Here is a 17,113-nt window from a genome sequence, read left to right as displayed (position 1 = left end):
ATTGAGGCTTGAGGGATCCCTGGGTGGCGCAGCGGTTTGGCGCCTGCCTTTGGCTCAGGGCGCGATCCTGGAGACCCGGGATCGAATCCCACGTCGGGCTCCCGGTGCATGGAGCCTGCTTCTCTCTCTGCCTGTGTCTCTGCCTCTCTCTCTCTCTCTCTCTCTCTCTCTCTGAGTGTGACTATCGTAAATAAATAAATTAAAAAAAAAAAAAAAGATTGAGGCTTGAAAGAGGCCCAAAGTTACCCTAGCCCTTGTGTCTGCTGCTCATGGATGCAACGTCTGGGCTTCTTTCTTTCTTTTTTTTAAAAAGATTTTATTTATTTATTCATGACAGACACAGAGAAAGAGGCAGAGACACAGGCAGAGGGAGAAGCAGGCTACCTGCAGGGAGCCCGATGCAGGACTCGATCCCAGGATGCTGGGGTCACACCCTAAGCTGAAGACAGACACTCACCCGCTGAGCCCCTGGCACCCCCGAACGTCTGGAGGCCGAGCCCAGAGCCTTGCTCTGCCCTTCTCATGCCCTGGGTTTGCACAAGACTGTCCTGGAGGTTCCACGACACCTTCACTGAGTCCAGAATATCCTTGTGAACCCTGCTCCCCTTTTCTGGGTTGAGTTGGGCCCTGAGAGCTGGATACGGATGCTGTAGGACAGCAGGACCTGCCCAGACAAGGTTGGCTGAGAGATGCTCGTAACTAGGTGAGCCGGGTCCCCAGGACCCCAGCTGCAGGGAGCACTGGATGGAGCGGCCTCCTCCCAGCCCCTGACCCTTGCCCCTACGTAAGTGCCCAGCGGTGGGGAACAGAGGCTCAGAGAGGTTGAGATTCTTGGTAAAGTCACCCAGCGGGGGTGGACTCAGAGGTCTTCTGCCACACGTGGCCCCTCACCTCCTCTCTCTCACCACTGAGGAAGGTGCCTATTGGGGCGTGGGGGTGGGGATCTGTGCAGACTTAGCTTCCCATTGCAGCCCAGCCCGAGAAGAGCATCTGTGGCTCCCTCCACCCCTCTTGGCTTCTGTCCTGGGCAAGGATTCCGCACGGTTGGGTGCTTTTATAAAATTTTTATTTTTCAATTACATGCTCATTGTAACAAACCCAAACCACACAGAAGTGGATGAAGCAGGTGGAGAAAGGCCCCCTTCTTCTCCTCCAGATTCTTTGCTGTTGTGGAGCTGTGGCCCTAGAGAGCTTGACAGGGGACTTGACCCCAGGACCCCGGAGGTCACTCCCCCAGAGGAAGGCAGATGGTCCACGCTGAGCCCCCTCCCCCCCCCCCCCCGCTGGGTGCCCTGATAACGTTTCTACAAAATTAAGGTAAGTAGGAACCTCCCCTCATCGGTTTGCACAAATAATAAGAGAGACCAACAGCCCAGAGGCGAAGATGTCTGCAAGGGGCGTGGGGCGCAGGCCGTGGGCATCTGGGTGTTCCCGCCACCGGCCCGTGGCGCCCTCCTGCTCTCTTGCTCCCTGCGCGCCCGCTGGGTAGCAAGTCCTGAGTCTTCTGATTGCTTGCTTCTTAGATATATTTTTTCTTTTCTAGACAAAATAGAATCAGAGCCTTTTGTGGTGGAGAGACGCGTCCACGACTGGGCGCGCCTCGTGTGAGAAGACGCGTGGAATCCTGAAGTCCCGGCTTTGAATTATTTATCAGGACGCCTTGCTCCTGGGAACCTCCCGCCCACTCAGCTGAACGACAGAACCCTGCGGCTCCTCCAGACGCTGCTGACAGCAGGGCCCCAGGCCACCACCGATGGGGTCTCCGCCCGCCCCAACCCCCCTCCAAGCTGTGGCCACACCCAGCCCCCCGAGTCCCGGCCTGTCTTACTTTGCAAGCGCTGTTCCCAGCCCTTCCGTGTTCTTTTCAGCCCACGCACCCTGCAAACTCCTACTCTGCCGCTGAGAGCCAGCCCCGGCGGCCCTTCCTTCAGAAGCGTTTCCCTCCCTGCGTTGCCCGCTGGCGGCGGCGGCTTTGTGCGTCTGGCTGGGTGGGGCATGTGTGTCCCTGGCCTGGCCACCGGAGGGTGCTCACCCGATGGGGGACAGCACACATGCGGCAAGATTGCCGGGTCTCTAGAGGTCTTGGGAGGTCGATGGGCAGACCTGAGGTGGACAAGGTGCCAGTGGTCGTGGGTGAGTTTGAAGCGTGTCACCCACGCGGGAGTCAGTGGATCCATGGCTCGCAGAGGCTGGGGCGGGCAATGAGGATGGTGGACAGGTCCCACCCAGTGGAAGGGGAGCCCGCAGGCTACTCTGGGAGGGACACCCATTCGCAGGATCTCGCTCACGCTGAACTCTGGGCTCATGAGGCCCTCCAGCAGCTTCGTGGGTTCTCGAGGTGCATCTGTATGGTTAAGAGGGACGCCCCAGTGACTGTGCGTCCACCTTCTGCTAACTTAGCACAGCCTTCATGTCCACGTTCTCATGAATTCTTCAAGCTCAAGCTCCGGGGTCAGCAGCTCTAGAGTGTGTTCTCAGGTGGGTGCTTCTCCTCCAGAATGGTTTTATTTATTTATTTTTTATTATCATTATTTTAAGATTTTATTTATTCATGAGAGACACAGAGAGAGAGGCAGAGACACAGGCAGAAGGAGAAGCAGGCTCCCTGCGGGGAGCCTGGTGTGGGACTCAATCCTGGATCACGCCTTGACCTGAAGGCAGACCCCCAGGCCTTACCTGTACGTTGCGGGCATTACTGGCTCCTGGCCTGGATCCCTGCTGGATCTAGAGCTTGGTAGAAGTGGGAGCTGGGCTAGATGACCGGCGCCCTGTCGGTACCCATGGAGCGAGGTTAGGGAGCCCCTCTGCACGAGGCAGCAGTTTGCAGCGAGACATGGGTCCGTGGGAAGACCTTGGGCCTGCAGGGCAGGATACGAGGCTGTGTCTGGGCGCTGGGTGTGGGGGGAGGATGGCGGAGCAGAGCCTGGGTCCCAAGAACGGGGAGCAGAGGACTTGCTGCATCTGTCCTCGCCTCCGTCCGTACCTTGCCGCTTGGACATTATCTGCATCATCGGCTGTTTCCATGACAGAAATGTGCAGGACACCTTGGCCTCTCAGTTCTCACAGCTTTAAACCCCAACAGGACTGTGTCTCTACCACTCAAACTAAAGCATCCCCAGGGAGGAGATCCCCTGGCTCAGAATGGGGGTGCTCAGTTCTGACCAGGGTCCCAGACGGGCTGTCAGGTGGGATGGGGGGCAGGGAGTGCTCTCACGGTGGAGGAGACTGGCTGGGATGCATTGCCCCCCCCCACCCCAGGATGTTTCTTCTCTATCACATCAGCAAGGACGACTGTGGCTGCAAGGTTGGCGTGACAGGGCTCAGCCAGTAAAGAGGCGTCCAGGTAGTGGGCAGTGTGTGTGTGGGGGTCCGTGTCCTGCAGCAGCACAGCCAACATCTATTTCCCTGCATGCCCCCCATCTATCTTCTCTGCCTTCGCCTTCATCTCCAGGCTGCCTCATGTACAGAGGCAAAAAAAAAAAAAAAAAAAAAGAAGTTGATGTTTCTGGCTTCTCACCAGCGGGTTAGAAACTCCAGGGGAAGCAAGAGCAGGTGCTCGGTGAGGATGGTGACCCAGCCAAACGTGCTCTGGGTTGCCCCGGCTGCTGTGGTTGGGTCACCTGTGGCCTGAAGACCCTTCTGCTGACTGGCTTAGGCTCCCCTGCCTCCCAGACCGAGGGACAGGCCTGGTGGAATCAGACAAACCAGAACCCTCCACCGTCTACTGCCCCCAAACTCCCATGTGCTTTAGGGAGACAGTGTTGATGTTGTAACGGATCATCACAATGCCCTCTGCATCGTTCACATAGGTTTTGTGGGTCAGCGTGCAGTCTGTGTCCAGCAGGAGTTCCAGTGCTTCTAGACGTGTGATGTCGTCTGTATTTGCCAGGGCAGCTGGGATGCTGGGGTGGGGGCATCTCCTCCCGCGGGCTGTGCTGGTTGCCTGCCCGGCTGTCCTGGGGTCCCAGCAGCAAAAGGAGAAGCCAAGCCATGGCGCACACACACTTTCCAGAGTGGGGTAGGGGTGGGGGGTCTTCTGGCCTTGTCCATGCTGCTATCACCATGGCCCGGAGCTGGTCCCATGGCTGGTCCATCGGGGCAGGTGCCTCAGCGGGTGGTGGCTATAGGAAGCAGCGAGCAAATGTTGAGCCATAGATGCAACCGGTGGCCACAGTGAGGAGAGTGGAGGTGGGGAGGGGTCATTTCCACCGTGGGCGCGCGCAAGGACAGGGTGTGTCTAGAGGGTAGGCCCTGGGGGACGCTTTGACCTCCATAGAGCAGGGGCTGAGTCCTCCGGAGAGAATGGCTGGTGGAGCCCATCAGGCGGGGGGGGGAAGGGGTTTGCATTGACGGCTGCACATAGGGGCATGTCCCATCTGCACAACCCATCACAGCACCGGGCTTGGCACCAGGCATGTTGCAGGCATCATCTCGCTGTACGTGCAGGTGAGAACACAGGCTCAGAGAGGTGAAGAATGTGCGCAGAGTCACACACCAAGGAGGTGTGGGTGCGAGCTTGGCTTTCTCTGGCCTGAAGGGGCCCAGGATTCGGCTGAGGCAGGGCCACAGCCAAGGAGCAGGGGTTGGGGTGCAGGGGGATGGGGTCATGGGGTCACAGGGTGCTGATGTGTGGGTGTTTGCAGCATCAGCTCACCTCAGCGTGGGCCTCTGGGTGAAGACACCTCCCGCCTGCACATGGGTGTGCCCTGTGGCGCTTGGCAGAGAGGGAACACTGAGCCCGGGGTGGGGGGGTGGCGCCCACCTCTGTGTGCACGTGGACTTGGCTGAGCGAGAAGTCCGGGGTTGTGCTGTCCCTGCAGGAGTGACCCATCCCGGGAACAGGGCATCCGTGAGTGTGGATGAAGCAGGTCGGGTCCATGCTCACACAGCAGTTCCCCGCTTCTTGTGGCAACACGAGGGAGGGCACCCCAAAGGATGCGGCCAGCAGGGTGGGCAGGCGGGTGGGAGCTAAGCCAGAAGCGTGGCTTTCCCCGAACCCGACGTTTCCCACACACGCCTGCTGCTCCCTGCAGTCATCCATGACGGTCCCCATCCCCACAGCATCTGCTAACGATTTATTATTACACGGAGAGTATAACATTTTCATACATGTGACATTTTTCATCCTGGGTTGAGTTAATTACCACTGACTTGCAAGCAAGCAGCGTTTCCTCCCGCGGCCACCACCGCAGACAATGGTGCATTGTCTCCGCTGCCACCTGAGGCGAGCAGTTGCCACTTCCCTCTGGCTTCCGCACACGTCCCTCATCCATCATCACCGCCGCTCTAGGAGAGCTGTGCACGCCAGCGGAAAGGCCTTGGAAATGTAAACGTCCAGCGACCTCCTCTTGCTAGAAGTGGATTCCGAAGGATGTGGGGATCCTTCCTAAAAGTCGTGTCCTGGGGATTCACAGAGCAGACCGAGGATGTGTGCTTGGGGTCCCTCCCACCTCCTATAGTGAGTTTATACGGTGTTCTGGCCACTAGGCCGGGGCAAGGGCTGCACCGAGCACAGCTCTCCAAATGCTTCATTTCCCCTCATATTAAGGCAATAAAACAATAGCCGACGACTATTATTTATAGAGGCCTATTACGTGTTCTAAGTCACACGTTTGTCAAACACATCATCCCCAAAGCTGTTCTGAAGTGCCTGCTGCTAGTACTGCTGGTTTACAGAGGGGGAAATGGAGGTACACATGGCTAAGCGGCTCCTGCCCTGCCGTGCATTGTGTGGCTGATGGGGCTACAGCCCGGATTCAAACGGGGGGGGGGGGGCGGCGGGGTCTGAGCTCCTGCCCGCTTGGCTGCTCAGCCTCACACTTGGAGCCCTGAGCAATGCTGAGCTCACACAGGGCCCAGCAGGACGGCGCCTGGACTGCCTCCCGGGTCTGCTGCAGGTGCCCCCCCCAAATGTCCCTCCTGGTCCCGCCAGGTCCCGCCAGCTTCAGAGGATGCTGGGGGTGGGAGGGGCTTGCAGCTAGAGGCTGATGGAGTCGTGGTTGTCGCCTGGTCTGCATGCAGGCACTTGTAACCGTGGCTGTGGTGGGAGCTGGCGTGGTCGCCACGGATGCTGACATCCACTGAAGACTCACTGCGTCGCATGGCAGATCACCGCTCTTCCCTTGCTGCTCTGTCTCCGGCCCAGACAGGTGGGCGTCAGTGAGACTACGTGGCTGGTGCTCTTTGCTCATTATGTAGCGCTAGCAGGCTGATGCGGAAACTGGCCGAGATGGCTGCTCCTGCCGCGGAAACCCGAGGCTCTTTTTTGTTGTTGTTGTTGTTTAATTTGAAAATTCTTTTTTTTAAATAATAAATTTATTTTTTATTGGTGTTCAATTTGCCAACATACATAATAACACCCAGTGCTCATCCCGTCAAGGGTCCCCCTCAGCGCCCGTCACCCATTCTCCCCCACCCCCCGCCTTCCTCCCCTTCCACCACCCCTAGTTCGTTTCCCAGAGTTAGGAGTCTTTACGTTCTGTCTCCCTTTCTAATATTTCCCACACATTTCTTCTCCCTTCCCTTCTATTCCCTTTCACTATTATTTATATTCCCCACATGAATGAGAACATATGTTTGTCCTTCTCCGACTGACTTACTTCACTCAGCATAATACCCTCCAGTTCCATCCACATTGAAGCAAATGGTGGGTATTTGTCATTTCTAATGGCTGAGGAATATTCCATTGTATACATAGACCACATCTTCTTTATCCATTCATCTTTCGATGGACACCGAGGCTCCTTCCACAGTTTGGCTATTGTGGACATTGCTGCTAGAAACATCGGGGTGCAGGTGTCGTGGCGTTGGCCTTGAGCCCGTGTGCACACTGGAAGGCCAGCGTGGGGGCCCCTGCTAGTACCCTGCGCATGGTGGAGATGCCCCTTGGTAGAGAAAGGTGCCTCTCGTGTGTGTCACGTTGGGTGAATAGCTTTCAAGGCGAGGCGTTGGCAGCGCGGGCTGGCTGCTGCTAATCGCACTTGCAAGACATAGACTCAATAAGGAGGTGGCCGGTGGGATGCCTGGGGGGCTCAGCGGTTAAGTATCTGCCTTCGGCTCAGGGCGTGATCCTGGGGTCCCGCATCAGGCTCCCTGCTCAACGTGGAGCCTGCTTCTCCCTCTGCTTGCTGCTCCCCCTGCTGCTCGTGCTCTCTCTCTCTCTCTCTTTCAAGCAAATAAAGTAATAATCTTTAAATAAAAAATACAAAGAAAAGGTAGTTTGTTGCTCACAGTTCTGAAGAGAAGGGGCCTCGCAAGGAAGTGCCCGGATTGGCCAGGAGGCAGAGGAAGCGAGGGCGAGCTGTGGACCAGATCCTTCACTGTGCTTTTCATGGGAAGAAGGAACAGATGAGGCAGTGCAGTCAGGTCTGAGATGGGCTATTTCAGGTCATTTTGGGTGGCTCTGGGGTGTTTGTGGGTGGGCACCTGGCCCTGGGGTGGCGAGGGCAGGTAAGGCCTAGCCCTGGGGGGTGGGAGCCCAGTGGAGCAGGTGGTGGGGTGCACGGGCTCTGGGTGGGCGTCAGGGCGGGGGTGGTCAGCTTGCACACACATAAGCCTCGGTCGCAGAGGCAGGTGCTTGACCATCCCTGGCTGGTCGCGGAAGGGGCAGTCCCTCGAGGGTCAGCCAGGCCGCAGATGTCAAGTGCCGAAAGACAAAGACACACGTGCTTAATGCAGTTAGGTGGCAGCATGTGGCAGCATGTGGGCCGTCGGCAGGTGATGAAACCCAGGCTAGCATGTGCCCCAGGTCGTGCAGCCACAGAGGCAGAGCCAGGGCTGGGACACAGTGGTGCACCTGGGTCTCAAACCCTTGTCTCTGTCAGAAAACCGTCCTTCCTCTTATCCCACGTGCAGCTCTGTTGCTCTGCTGTGAATACATGTGTGTGTGTTAGACACAGTGCTCGCTTCTGGGACTTGCTGGGTCCTAATCCCCAGAACCTGGGAGTGTGGGAGGCTGCCCCATGGGCTTGCAAATCAGCGGCTGCAGAGGTGGGAGCTGGTTCGGGTTTGCCTGGGAGGGCCTGGGAGATGCCCCGGAGCAGGGCCATCCAGCAGCCAGGATGAGCCAGGGAACAGATCCCTCTGTGGGGGGAGTGGGGGTGGGGAACACAGCCCCACTGATGCTTGGGTTGTAGCCCATTTCAACCCCTTGTGGGTGTCCAGCCCACAGAACTGTGATGTAATGCATTTGGGTCTTTTTTTTTTTTTTTTTTTTAAAGATTTAATTCATATATTAGCCAGAGAGAGAGAATGAGCATAGGCAGAGGGAGAAGCAGGAGCCTGACGCGGAACTCGACCCCAGGACCCTGGGATCACGGCCTGAGCTCAAGGCAGATGTTTCATGCACGGAGCCCCCCCAGGTGCCCCCATTTGCATCTTCTTAAGCCATGGAGTTTGCGGTAACCTGTTATGGCAGAAGCAGGACACCAGTCCTGAGACTGTCTCCGGGTGTGTGATTTCTGCGGGTGTGCATAATGGGTGTGCTCAGCGTGGGACTCTTCACAAATGTCTGAACATCCTGCAGGGAGGGGACCCTCCCCACCCCGGCTGACCAGACTGGGGCACGGGGACCCTCTGCACGCTTCCTGTCAGTTTCTTTGTTAGTTGGCCACACGCTGTGAACACAGCCCTGCTGCCAAATCCTGCAAGTGCGCTGTGTCAGGGGGTCTGCAGGGGGGTGGGTGGGGGGCTGCCCATGGGAGTGAGCAGGTGCTCACCAGTGCATGTGCTTGCAGGGTGGACACACGTGGCATCTTTGCGTGTGCGTACGTGTGGACAGATTCGTGCATGTTCACGGAAGTGTGCGTGTGCCCCCTGCATTCACTCAGGGGGTGGGCACCCAGGGCTGGGCCCTGGGAGGACGGGCAGCTCGGCAACCCATCTCCCCCTCCCCCCTGCTAATTTGCTCTTCTGTCCCTGGGGGTTGGAGTAAAACGAAGCTTGTTTTCCACTTCTACGCCACGAGAACTGCATCGATTTTTCCTCACTTCTGATTGCTCACATTAGATGCTCATTTCGGAGCAATTGGTACCCGGATCGTTCGGGGTATGGCACCCATGTGGCCTACGGGTCACTTTCCCCTCTGAGACACGGTTCTGGGTGGGACCAGAACGCGTCCGTTCTGTGCACCCGCTTCCCTGCGTGGAGATTGTCCCCCAAAGGGTGTGCTCAGGCTGTTGTTACTCTGCTCTGGCCATTGTTCGTTTGTTCACCTGAGAGTTTGTCCGAAAACTGTGCCACGGGCCATGGGGGGCAGGGGAAGGCAGAGGGCGGGCACCGGGGGCACTTGCAGAGGCATCTGTCCCCACTGCCGACTGCCGTGTGGGCCTGGGGGAGGACTTTCTGCCATCCTCCTGGAGGAGCAGGGAGGACAGAAACTCAGGGCAGAGAGAAAGACGAGGAAGAGGGAGAGGACAGGGCAGCACCAGCTGGCAGGGTCCCTTCTCCCAGCCTTACTCATTGGCCCTGAGCTGTCAAAGGACCTACCCATCTTCCCATTGCACTCTCCCCGACCGCAGAGGAGGCTGCTTCTGACCCCCTCTCTCCCGGGTCAGCATCATACCCGTTTCCTTACCTTCTGAGCTGGGGGTTCCAGCAAGTTCCTCATGATGTCATTTCTTTTCTTTCTTTCTTTCTTTCTTTCTTTCTTTCTTTCTTTCTTTCTTTCTTTCTTTCTTTCTTTCTTTCTTTCTTTTTCTTTCTTTCAATTTTATTTATTTGTTTATGAGAAACCCAGAGAGAGAGGCAGAGACACAGGTGGAGGGAGAAGCAGGCTTCCTGTGGGGAGCCCCATGTGGGACTCAATCCCAGGACCCTGGGGTCACGCCCTGAGCTGAAGACAGATGCTCACCCACTGAGCCCCCAGGCGCCCCTAGGACCTTGTTTCTAAGACACAAGTCTGGCTCTGTCACTTGCTTTGTTGAAATCCTTCTGTGGGTCCCCATGTTCCATAGGGTAAGTCTGAACTCCCGGCGAGGGCACGGAAGCCCCCAAAGTTACCTCTCCAATGCCTTTTTACTGATCCTGCCCAGCCCATTCCACACCCCAGCCCTGCAGAGGGGTCTCCTAGCTCTGCCGGGAGCTAGGAGATGCACGGGCAAGGGAGCCCCCTGCCCAGGTGCAAAATTTAGGGGGTGTCCCCAAACTCAGGAGCCAAGATAAACAATATTAAAAAAATCAAAATGAATGCAAAAAACAAACAACCATCCACATTCGCAACGAACAAAGTATCAGCATTTTATGCAGAGGCTGGCTCTGCCAGCGTGGTGCTGAGACAGCAGGTGAAACATGTTCTCATGTGTGTTATTTGATGTGGTTTTTTTCGAAGACTTCGCTTAAATATTGAAAAATAGAAGAGGAGGTGCATTAGCACTCATGGCGTTATTTGAAGTTTAAATAATTTAGTTTTACTCCAACCTGGGTTTATTATGGTTTCACTCCCTTGGCTTTTGTCAGAAGCAAGGGCCTCGGTGATGTGCTCTGAATCCAGCTGTGGGGAAGCAGGTTTTGCGTCAGGCTCTGCTGAGCCCGCCCGACACCCTGGCTGCGCCCCTTTCCTGTCCGGGGCCATCTGGGGAAGCTGTTGTGACACTGGGCTGGGCTAGTCTACACTGCAGGCCCACCACTGGCTAGCTGCGTGGTTTGGGGCAGGGATTTGCCTTGACTGAATCTCCTTCCCCTGTCAGGGAGCTACCACAATGCAGGGTCCCACTTAGGGCCACTGAGCGAATGAAGGGAGAAAGGCTGTGTAAAGTACTTAGGAAAACAGGGGGCAGTGTGTGCAGAGTTAGTTCCTCCCCCCCCCAAAAAAACCCAAAAACTACAAAGTGAGTTGCTGCGGTGGGCAGGGTGTCCCCGCTCACCCGCCAAGCCTGCAAGGCCCGAGGCACCATCGCCCTGTGCTCTGGAACGAACACCCCTTCTCCGGCTCCTTCCAGCACCTTCCTGACCTCCCAGCATCTGCCCTCCCGGGTTTACCCTCTGTCTCCACGGCTGGCCACTGCCACGGGGCAGCCGCAGGAAACCGGGGCTCTGCTGTGTCGAGTGACCTTGCTTGCCCAGTGCGGCCGTCTGATGGCCCCAGGGCCCACTCTACACACTCTGCTGCAGGATGCAGAACAGTAGGTTGCTGCAGCCGGGAGGTCAGCAGGCGGACTTGCAGGAGGAGGATGACCCCTGTTAGAGGCTGGGCTGGGATCCAGTCCCCCAGTGGGCAGACGAGGGGCGCCTGGGGTCAAGGGACCCCTGGGGGGCCTGGGGGCCCCACAGTTTTCCACAGAGGGGCCCGGTCCTGCCGTTTCAGGGAGTCCACACCCTAGACCATGCACGCCGGCTCCTGGGAAGGGCCAGTGCCCTCCTTATGGCATCCCAGTAGCCGGGAGGAGGTGTCCCCTGTTCCTGCCCCCAGTCAAGACCTCTGCAGCCACCTGGCCCCATCTTTCCCTGTGCCTGCCAGGCTCCCACACACAAACAGGAGTGGGGCAATGCAAGGGGTGTGTGTGTGGAGACACAGGGGTGCATGGAGGTGTGCTCTTGAGGAGCTGGAGGAGGAGGGCAGGGGAGGAGGGCAGGCCAGGGGTGGGGTGTGGTGGACAGGCAGGAGCTCTGCCCCAGCCACCGCGACCCTGCTCAGGTGGAATGCTCCGGGAAGCCTCCATCCTGGTCTTACAGGCCCTCATCTGATTAAGCCAGGCCCACCCAGAGCATCCAGAATCATCTTTTTATTTCAAGCTCACCGATTGGAGAGGATGTAAATAACTAGACAAATAAATGAGCTGCTGAGAAGCATGTCAAAGCGGAATTTGCTCCTAGTATTGGGATGTTGAAACCACCCAGAAGAACTCTGTGATGCTGGGCTCCGTCCCTCTGGGCTGTCACGACTATGCGCCATAGATTCCGTGGCTTCCAAGTGGCACGACTTTATCTCTTACTGTTCCGGAAGCTGGATGTCTGAGATCTGGGTGCCAGTGCAGTGGGTTCTGGGGAATGACCCTCTCCTGGGTTCCCGACTGCCAGCTTCCCATGACTGCAGGTCCCAGAAAGAGCGTGAGATTGCTCCTCCCTCTTGTGTGGACACATCTCATCATGAGGCCCCTTTCGTGACCTGAGCACCTCTAGGGGCCCCCTCGTGACCTGAGCACCCCCTTAGGGGCCCCCTTCATGACCTGAGCACCCTCTAGGGGACCCCCCCTTGTGACCTGAGCACCCCCTAGGTGTACGGGAGGGACATCACCATTCAGTTTGTCGTGAGGCTGAACTGCCAGACGGAGGTCAGACTACCAACTGGACAACAGACCGTGGACGCCCCTGAGCACACAGAGGTCATGCCGGTGCTCACGATGGCTTCAGGCTGCATTTCCAGGAATCATGCTGCTGCAAAACCTGGGGTCTAACGTCCAGGAGACTGTGTTTTTCTTACCAGCCAAGGGCCAACGCTGTGAGAACCAAGCCTATTACAAGAAGAAAGAGAAGGTACCAGAGAGCAAGGAGGGTGCTTGTGGCGCGCGGCTTGAAAGCCGGACTGGAGCAGCCAAGAGAATGTGCCTCAACCGGCGGCTGTTACCTGGATCCAGGTCATTCTTATGGGCTTCGTGCAGCTGGGCCTCATTTGCTATCCAGCATCGGAGAGTTGACGCCGAGTCCCCCTGATTTGAGGATCTGTAATCCCTGCGTGGCCTCAGCCTGGAGGTGGGGGCTGCCAGCCTTCACTTGACCACCTCCCAGCATTTTTAGGGAACTTTGCTGACGATGTGGCCATGCTTCTCTAGTGAGGCCTGTGTGCCAGGAACCCCTCGAGTGTAGCGCTGACCCTGTGCTCCTGTCCCTGGACCCCTGGGCTGAGCAGTCCATCACTCTTGTGTCTCTGGAAGGAGGGTTCAGACGCTGTGTGTCCCCCAGTTCCCAGCCCTCAGTGGGAGCCTGAGTGCTTCTGCAGCAGCCCCCGGGTTGGGCAGCATGCACATCCACTCAGAGATGGGGTGTCTGTCCAAGCCTGTGGTCTTGGCCGAAGTGGGACGCTTATCACCGATGATGGTGTGGTCATGGTACTGACGGGCTGCATGGTCCCCGGGTTAGACTCACGGCACCGAGAAAACCAGCGCTCGAGGGGGGGAGAAATTGTGTGTGGTGTCCGGATGCCAGCCTCCCCCGGTGCAGTGCACCCTCCCCAGGGGACCTGGGGGCTCCATGCGCCAGTGGGGGGGACGTACACTGCCGCTCCCCTCCACACACCCAACCCAGTAGAGAGGCGGTGAGTCTTGCTTGATGTGGGCACGTCCCTCGCTGATGGCAAAACATTGTCTTTTCCATATGAATAATGGGAGACATTTGGCTCGCTTGTAATCTTCTGAAAACTGTAGTCATAGGAACATGTGTTTTGCCCGTTAATAGTAGATTTTTTTCCCCTCTCAAAGACAACAGCCTGTTTTTTTTTTTTTTTTAAGATTTTATTTATTTATTCACGAGACACACAGAGAGAGGCAGAGACATAGGCAGAGGGAGAAGCAAGGTCCATGCAGGGAGCCCAATGTGGGACTTGATCCCAGGTCTCCAGGATCACACCCTGGGCTGAAGAGTGGGCTAAACCGCTGAGCCACCAGGGCTGCCCATGACAATAGCCTATTTTACTATGTGTTCTTATCCCCGCACTGGGGCAACATCCATTGGATTTGCAACCTGACAGAGTCAGGAAAGGAGAAAATAAAAATAAAAATAAAAAAAACCCTTGTCTTTGCTGCTGGTGAGAATCTTGGCTGCTGCCGCTGTCGCGGTAACATGGTGGCCAGATTCCTTGTGGCCAAAAATGGGAGTTTAGGACAAAAGACGAGTCTCTGATGGAAAGAAGTCACCGGTGACTGTACACAGCTTGGCAGGTGGTCTGCCCACATTTACCATTTTGCAAAGGAAAGAATCCGGGGCCTTAGGAGAGGTAACTCACGTGGAGGGATGCTGCGTGCAGGTGCGCAGGCGGACGTGAGGTGCCCCCTGCCCTGCTATGTGTGGCTATTATCCCAGCTCGGGGCCAATTTTGTCTCCCTTCTCTCTCTTTTTTGCAGGGGAGGGAGCAGAGGGAGAGGGAGAGAGACAAATCCCAAGCAGACCCCCCACCGCTGATCTCAGAGCCTGATGCAGGGGTTGATCATGACCTGAGCCGAAATCAAGAGTTGGATGCTCAACAGACTGAGCCACTCAGGCTCCCCTCCCTTCTCGCTCTCTTTTAATTTAATAGTTCCTGAGATATGATTGATACATAAACTCATATGATATTTACAGTGCACGTCGTGTGGCTTCGATACAGGTTTGCAGTGAGAGAGGCTGCCTTTCCTCCTGCTCCTGATGGTGACAGCTGATTTCGAATATGTGAGAGGCCATCCAGGGGCAGAGAGATCTTGTCAAGGGAGGGAAAGGCCTGGTCCCTGCGGATGTGAGGGCAGTGCACTTGCCCCGTCTTGCTGCTTGGAGTGGGGATGGCACGCACAAGTTCTGAGTGCACAAATCCATGAGGGCCTGGACATCAGGAGCCCAGCTGGGTGGACGTAGGACATGAGCCGTGTTCCTTGGCCACACCCGACCCCACAGGGAGCCCTGGAGCAGGGACGCCCATTAACACCATCCTGATTTTAGGTGAGGGGCTTCACGCATTGGATGCGGTCATCCCCTGGGGTGGGGGTTGGCCTTGGACAAGGGCTGTATAGGAGAAGAGCTCAAGCTGAGAGCGGTCAGCTGCCAGGGGGGCCGGGCACTGGGAGAATGAGCTGGAATGTGGATGTGGACAGTGCCCTATGGCACCTGCTGGGGTTGATGGCTTGATGAAGATGCTGTGACCTCCTCGTCACGTGACTTCCGATAACCTTTCCAGGGCCCATAGGGTACAGAAGGATATAGAGTCTATGGAAGACCCCCTGTCGTCCCCACGGGGCTCCCAGCCTGGGTTCTGGATGGAGCTCCCAAGCTCCTGGACCTGGGGTAGCAAGTGACCACAGGTTCCAGAAAGAACAGTGTATCCCTCAAGGCTCATGCACAGCTACTAGTCGAAGCGTTCCTCTCGGAGTCAGATGCACGAGGAGGCGCAGACTGCCATCCCTGACAGGGTCTCGCTCCACGGAACAGCTAGGACCCCTGATGGGATGTGCATAGGCTCCTGCCTCAGAAAGGGAAGGGGTGAGGCATCGAGGTCCCAGGGCCCAGAAGAAGCTCTGCCCGGGGCTACCTGGGGAGCAGGGTCTCTACCTGGTCCCTCTCCTTCCCTGTGTGGTCTCGGTGACCCGGTCTGGTCTCTCTCTCACTCTGCTTTTACTGTCGCCAGGTCTCTGTCTCTGCTTCTCTGCCCTTCACTGTTTCCCTCCCTCTTCTCCCTGCGTGACCCCCCTCACTCTCCCCATCTCTCTCCTCCATCCCTCTCTCTCATTGTCCCTCTCTCCCCCTCCCCTCCCCTCCCTCTCCATCTTGGCCCCCACCCTTCCCTCTTTCTCCCTGTCCCCTCCCCCATCTCCTTCCTTTCTCCCCTCCTCCTCCCCTTCCTCTCTCCCTTCCTCTGCCTCCTCCCCTCTCCTCCTCCCTTCTCCTCCTTCCCTCCCCTCCTTCCCTCCTAGCCCCCACCTCTCTCTCTCCCTTCTCTCCTCCTCCTGCCCCTCCTTCTCTCCCTTTCTCTCCCCCCTCCCTCGTCTGCCAGGCCCAGAGCTCAGCTCGTCTCCTAGAGCACCCACCCCTCCCCCTGGCCCCGCAGGCAGCTCTCCGTGGTGCTGATGAGGACAGCGGTCCAGGCCTTCATCCCTCATCAGGGAACAGGATGGATGGTAGTGGTTTCCATTGAACACCAGTCAGCAGGGACCCTTCATCTGCTGGTACAGGTTGAGGAGCTCCCCTGAACGGGACCAGCTTCTCCAGAGCACAGGAGACCCCCCTCGGGCATGACAGCAGCTGCCTTTCTGCCGCCTTCCCCCCCAACCCCCATCCTGCCTCATACGTGCCCAACCAGCCTCCATGGGGGGCTGGAGCCGTGGGTCCTTCCTGGGCTCTGGACTGTGGGGAAGCAGATTGGAAGCGGATTTATTTCTCCTGCTCTAGTGGTGCATAGCAGCTCCCTGGTGAGGGAGCCAGGGGCTGGCCTTCTGGAGACACAGGCACTCTCTCCATGGAAACTCTTCCCAGGGAGAATGGTGGCAAAGAGCTGGGCCATGTTATCCCTCAAAGAAGCTTTCTTTAATATCACCTAAAGTGAATTAAGTGAGGAGGGCCTGGGGATTTCATCTCTCCTGATCCCTTTCAGCAGCTGATAGGTAGGGGGTGGGGCAGAGGCCCCCTCAGGAAGAGGGAGGGAGCCATGATCTCAGAACTTAAAGCAGCCATGTACAGATTTCGGTACTGGCCCCGCAGCTGATGCTGGGTGGTCTCGGGTGAAGGACTGCTGGGCGGTGAAGGACTGCTGGGCGTCCCCGTCTGAGGCTGGGGGCGCACATATCTGCTCAGCTTCCTCATAAAGGCCTTGTGAGGTCCGACCAGAGAATGGGATGAGAGGATTCAGAAACTAAGTGCTGGGCACATTCCAACAGCTCGCTTTATTGGAGTGTTTTCTGAGCCTGGACCCTGTGCTAGGCATTTTATGGGCATTAACATCCTAACAAGGCAGTTGTTACTATTGTCCCATTTAAGAGGTGAGGACTCTGAGGCCCCAAGGAAGAGCCATGTGGGCTGCCCAAGGCCCTCGGCCAGCAATGGGGACAGCTGAGAAATGAACCCAGGGCTGTTTGACGCCAAGTTCTCATCTCTTTCCTTGCACTTGCAGGGTGAGCTGTGGCCAGTACCCCGCTGCCCAGGGGTCCCCGGTGGTCCCCACACACTAACAGGCCCAGGCGACAGCAGGCCTTGAGCTGGTTGATCCACTCTGAGGTCAGGGAGGCATGACCTTGGACTTACCGGAGAGCATGTGGAGGAAGAGGATTTGGAGTTCCTCCCTCAGGGAGGGCGCCATCTGCTCCGTGCCCTTGCACATCCATCACCTTCAAAATTTGTGACGTTCACCAACACTTCTGGGCAACAGAACTTAAGGGCACCAGGCATCTGAGTCCTTATTTGTCCAGGGAGAGAGAGAGCACAGTTGTGCTGGAAAAGGATG

The sequence above is a fragment of the Canis lupus genome, chromosome 5 (assembly GCF_011100685.1).
Source record: "Canis lupus familiaris isolate Mischka breed German Shepherd chromosome 5, alternate assembly UU_Cfam_GSD_1.0, whole genome shotgun sequence".
Classification (NCBI taxonomy): Eukaryota; Metazoa; Chordata; class Mammalia; order Carnivora; family Canidae; genus Canis; species Canis lupus.
This window is presented reverse-complemented; position numbering follows the sequence as displayed.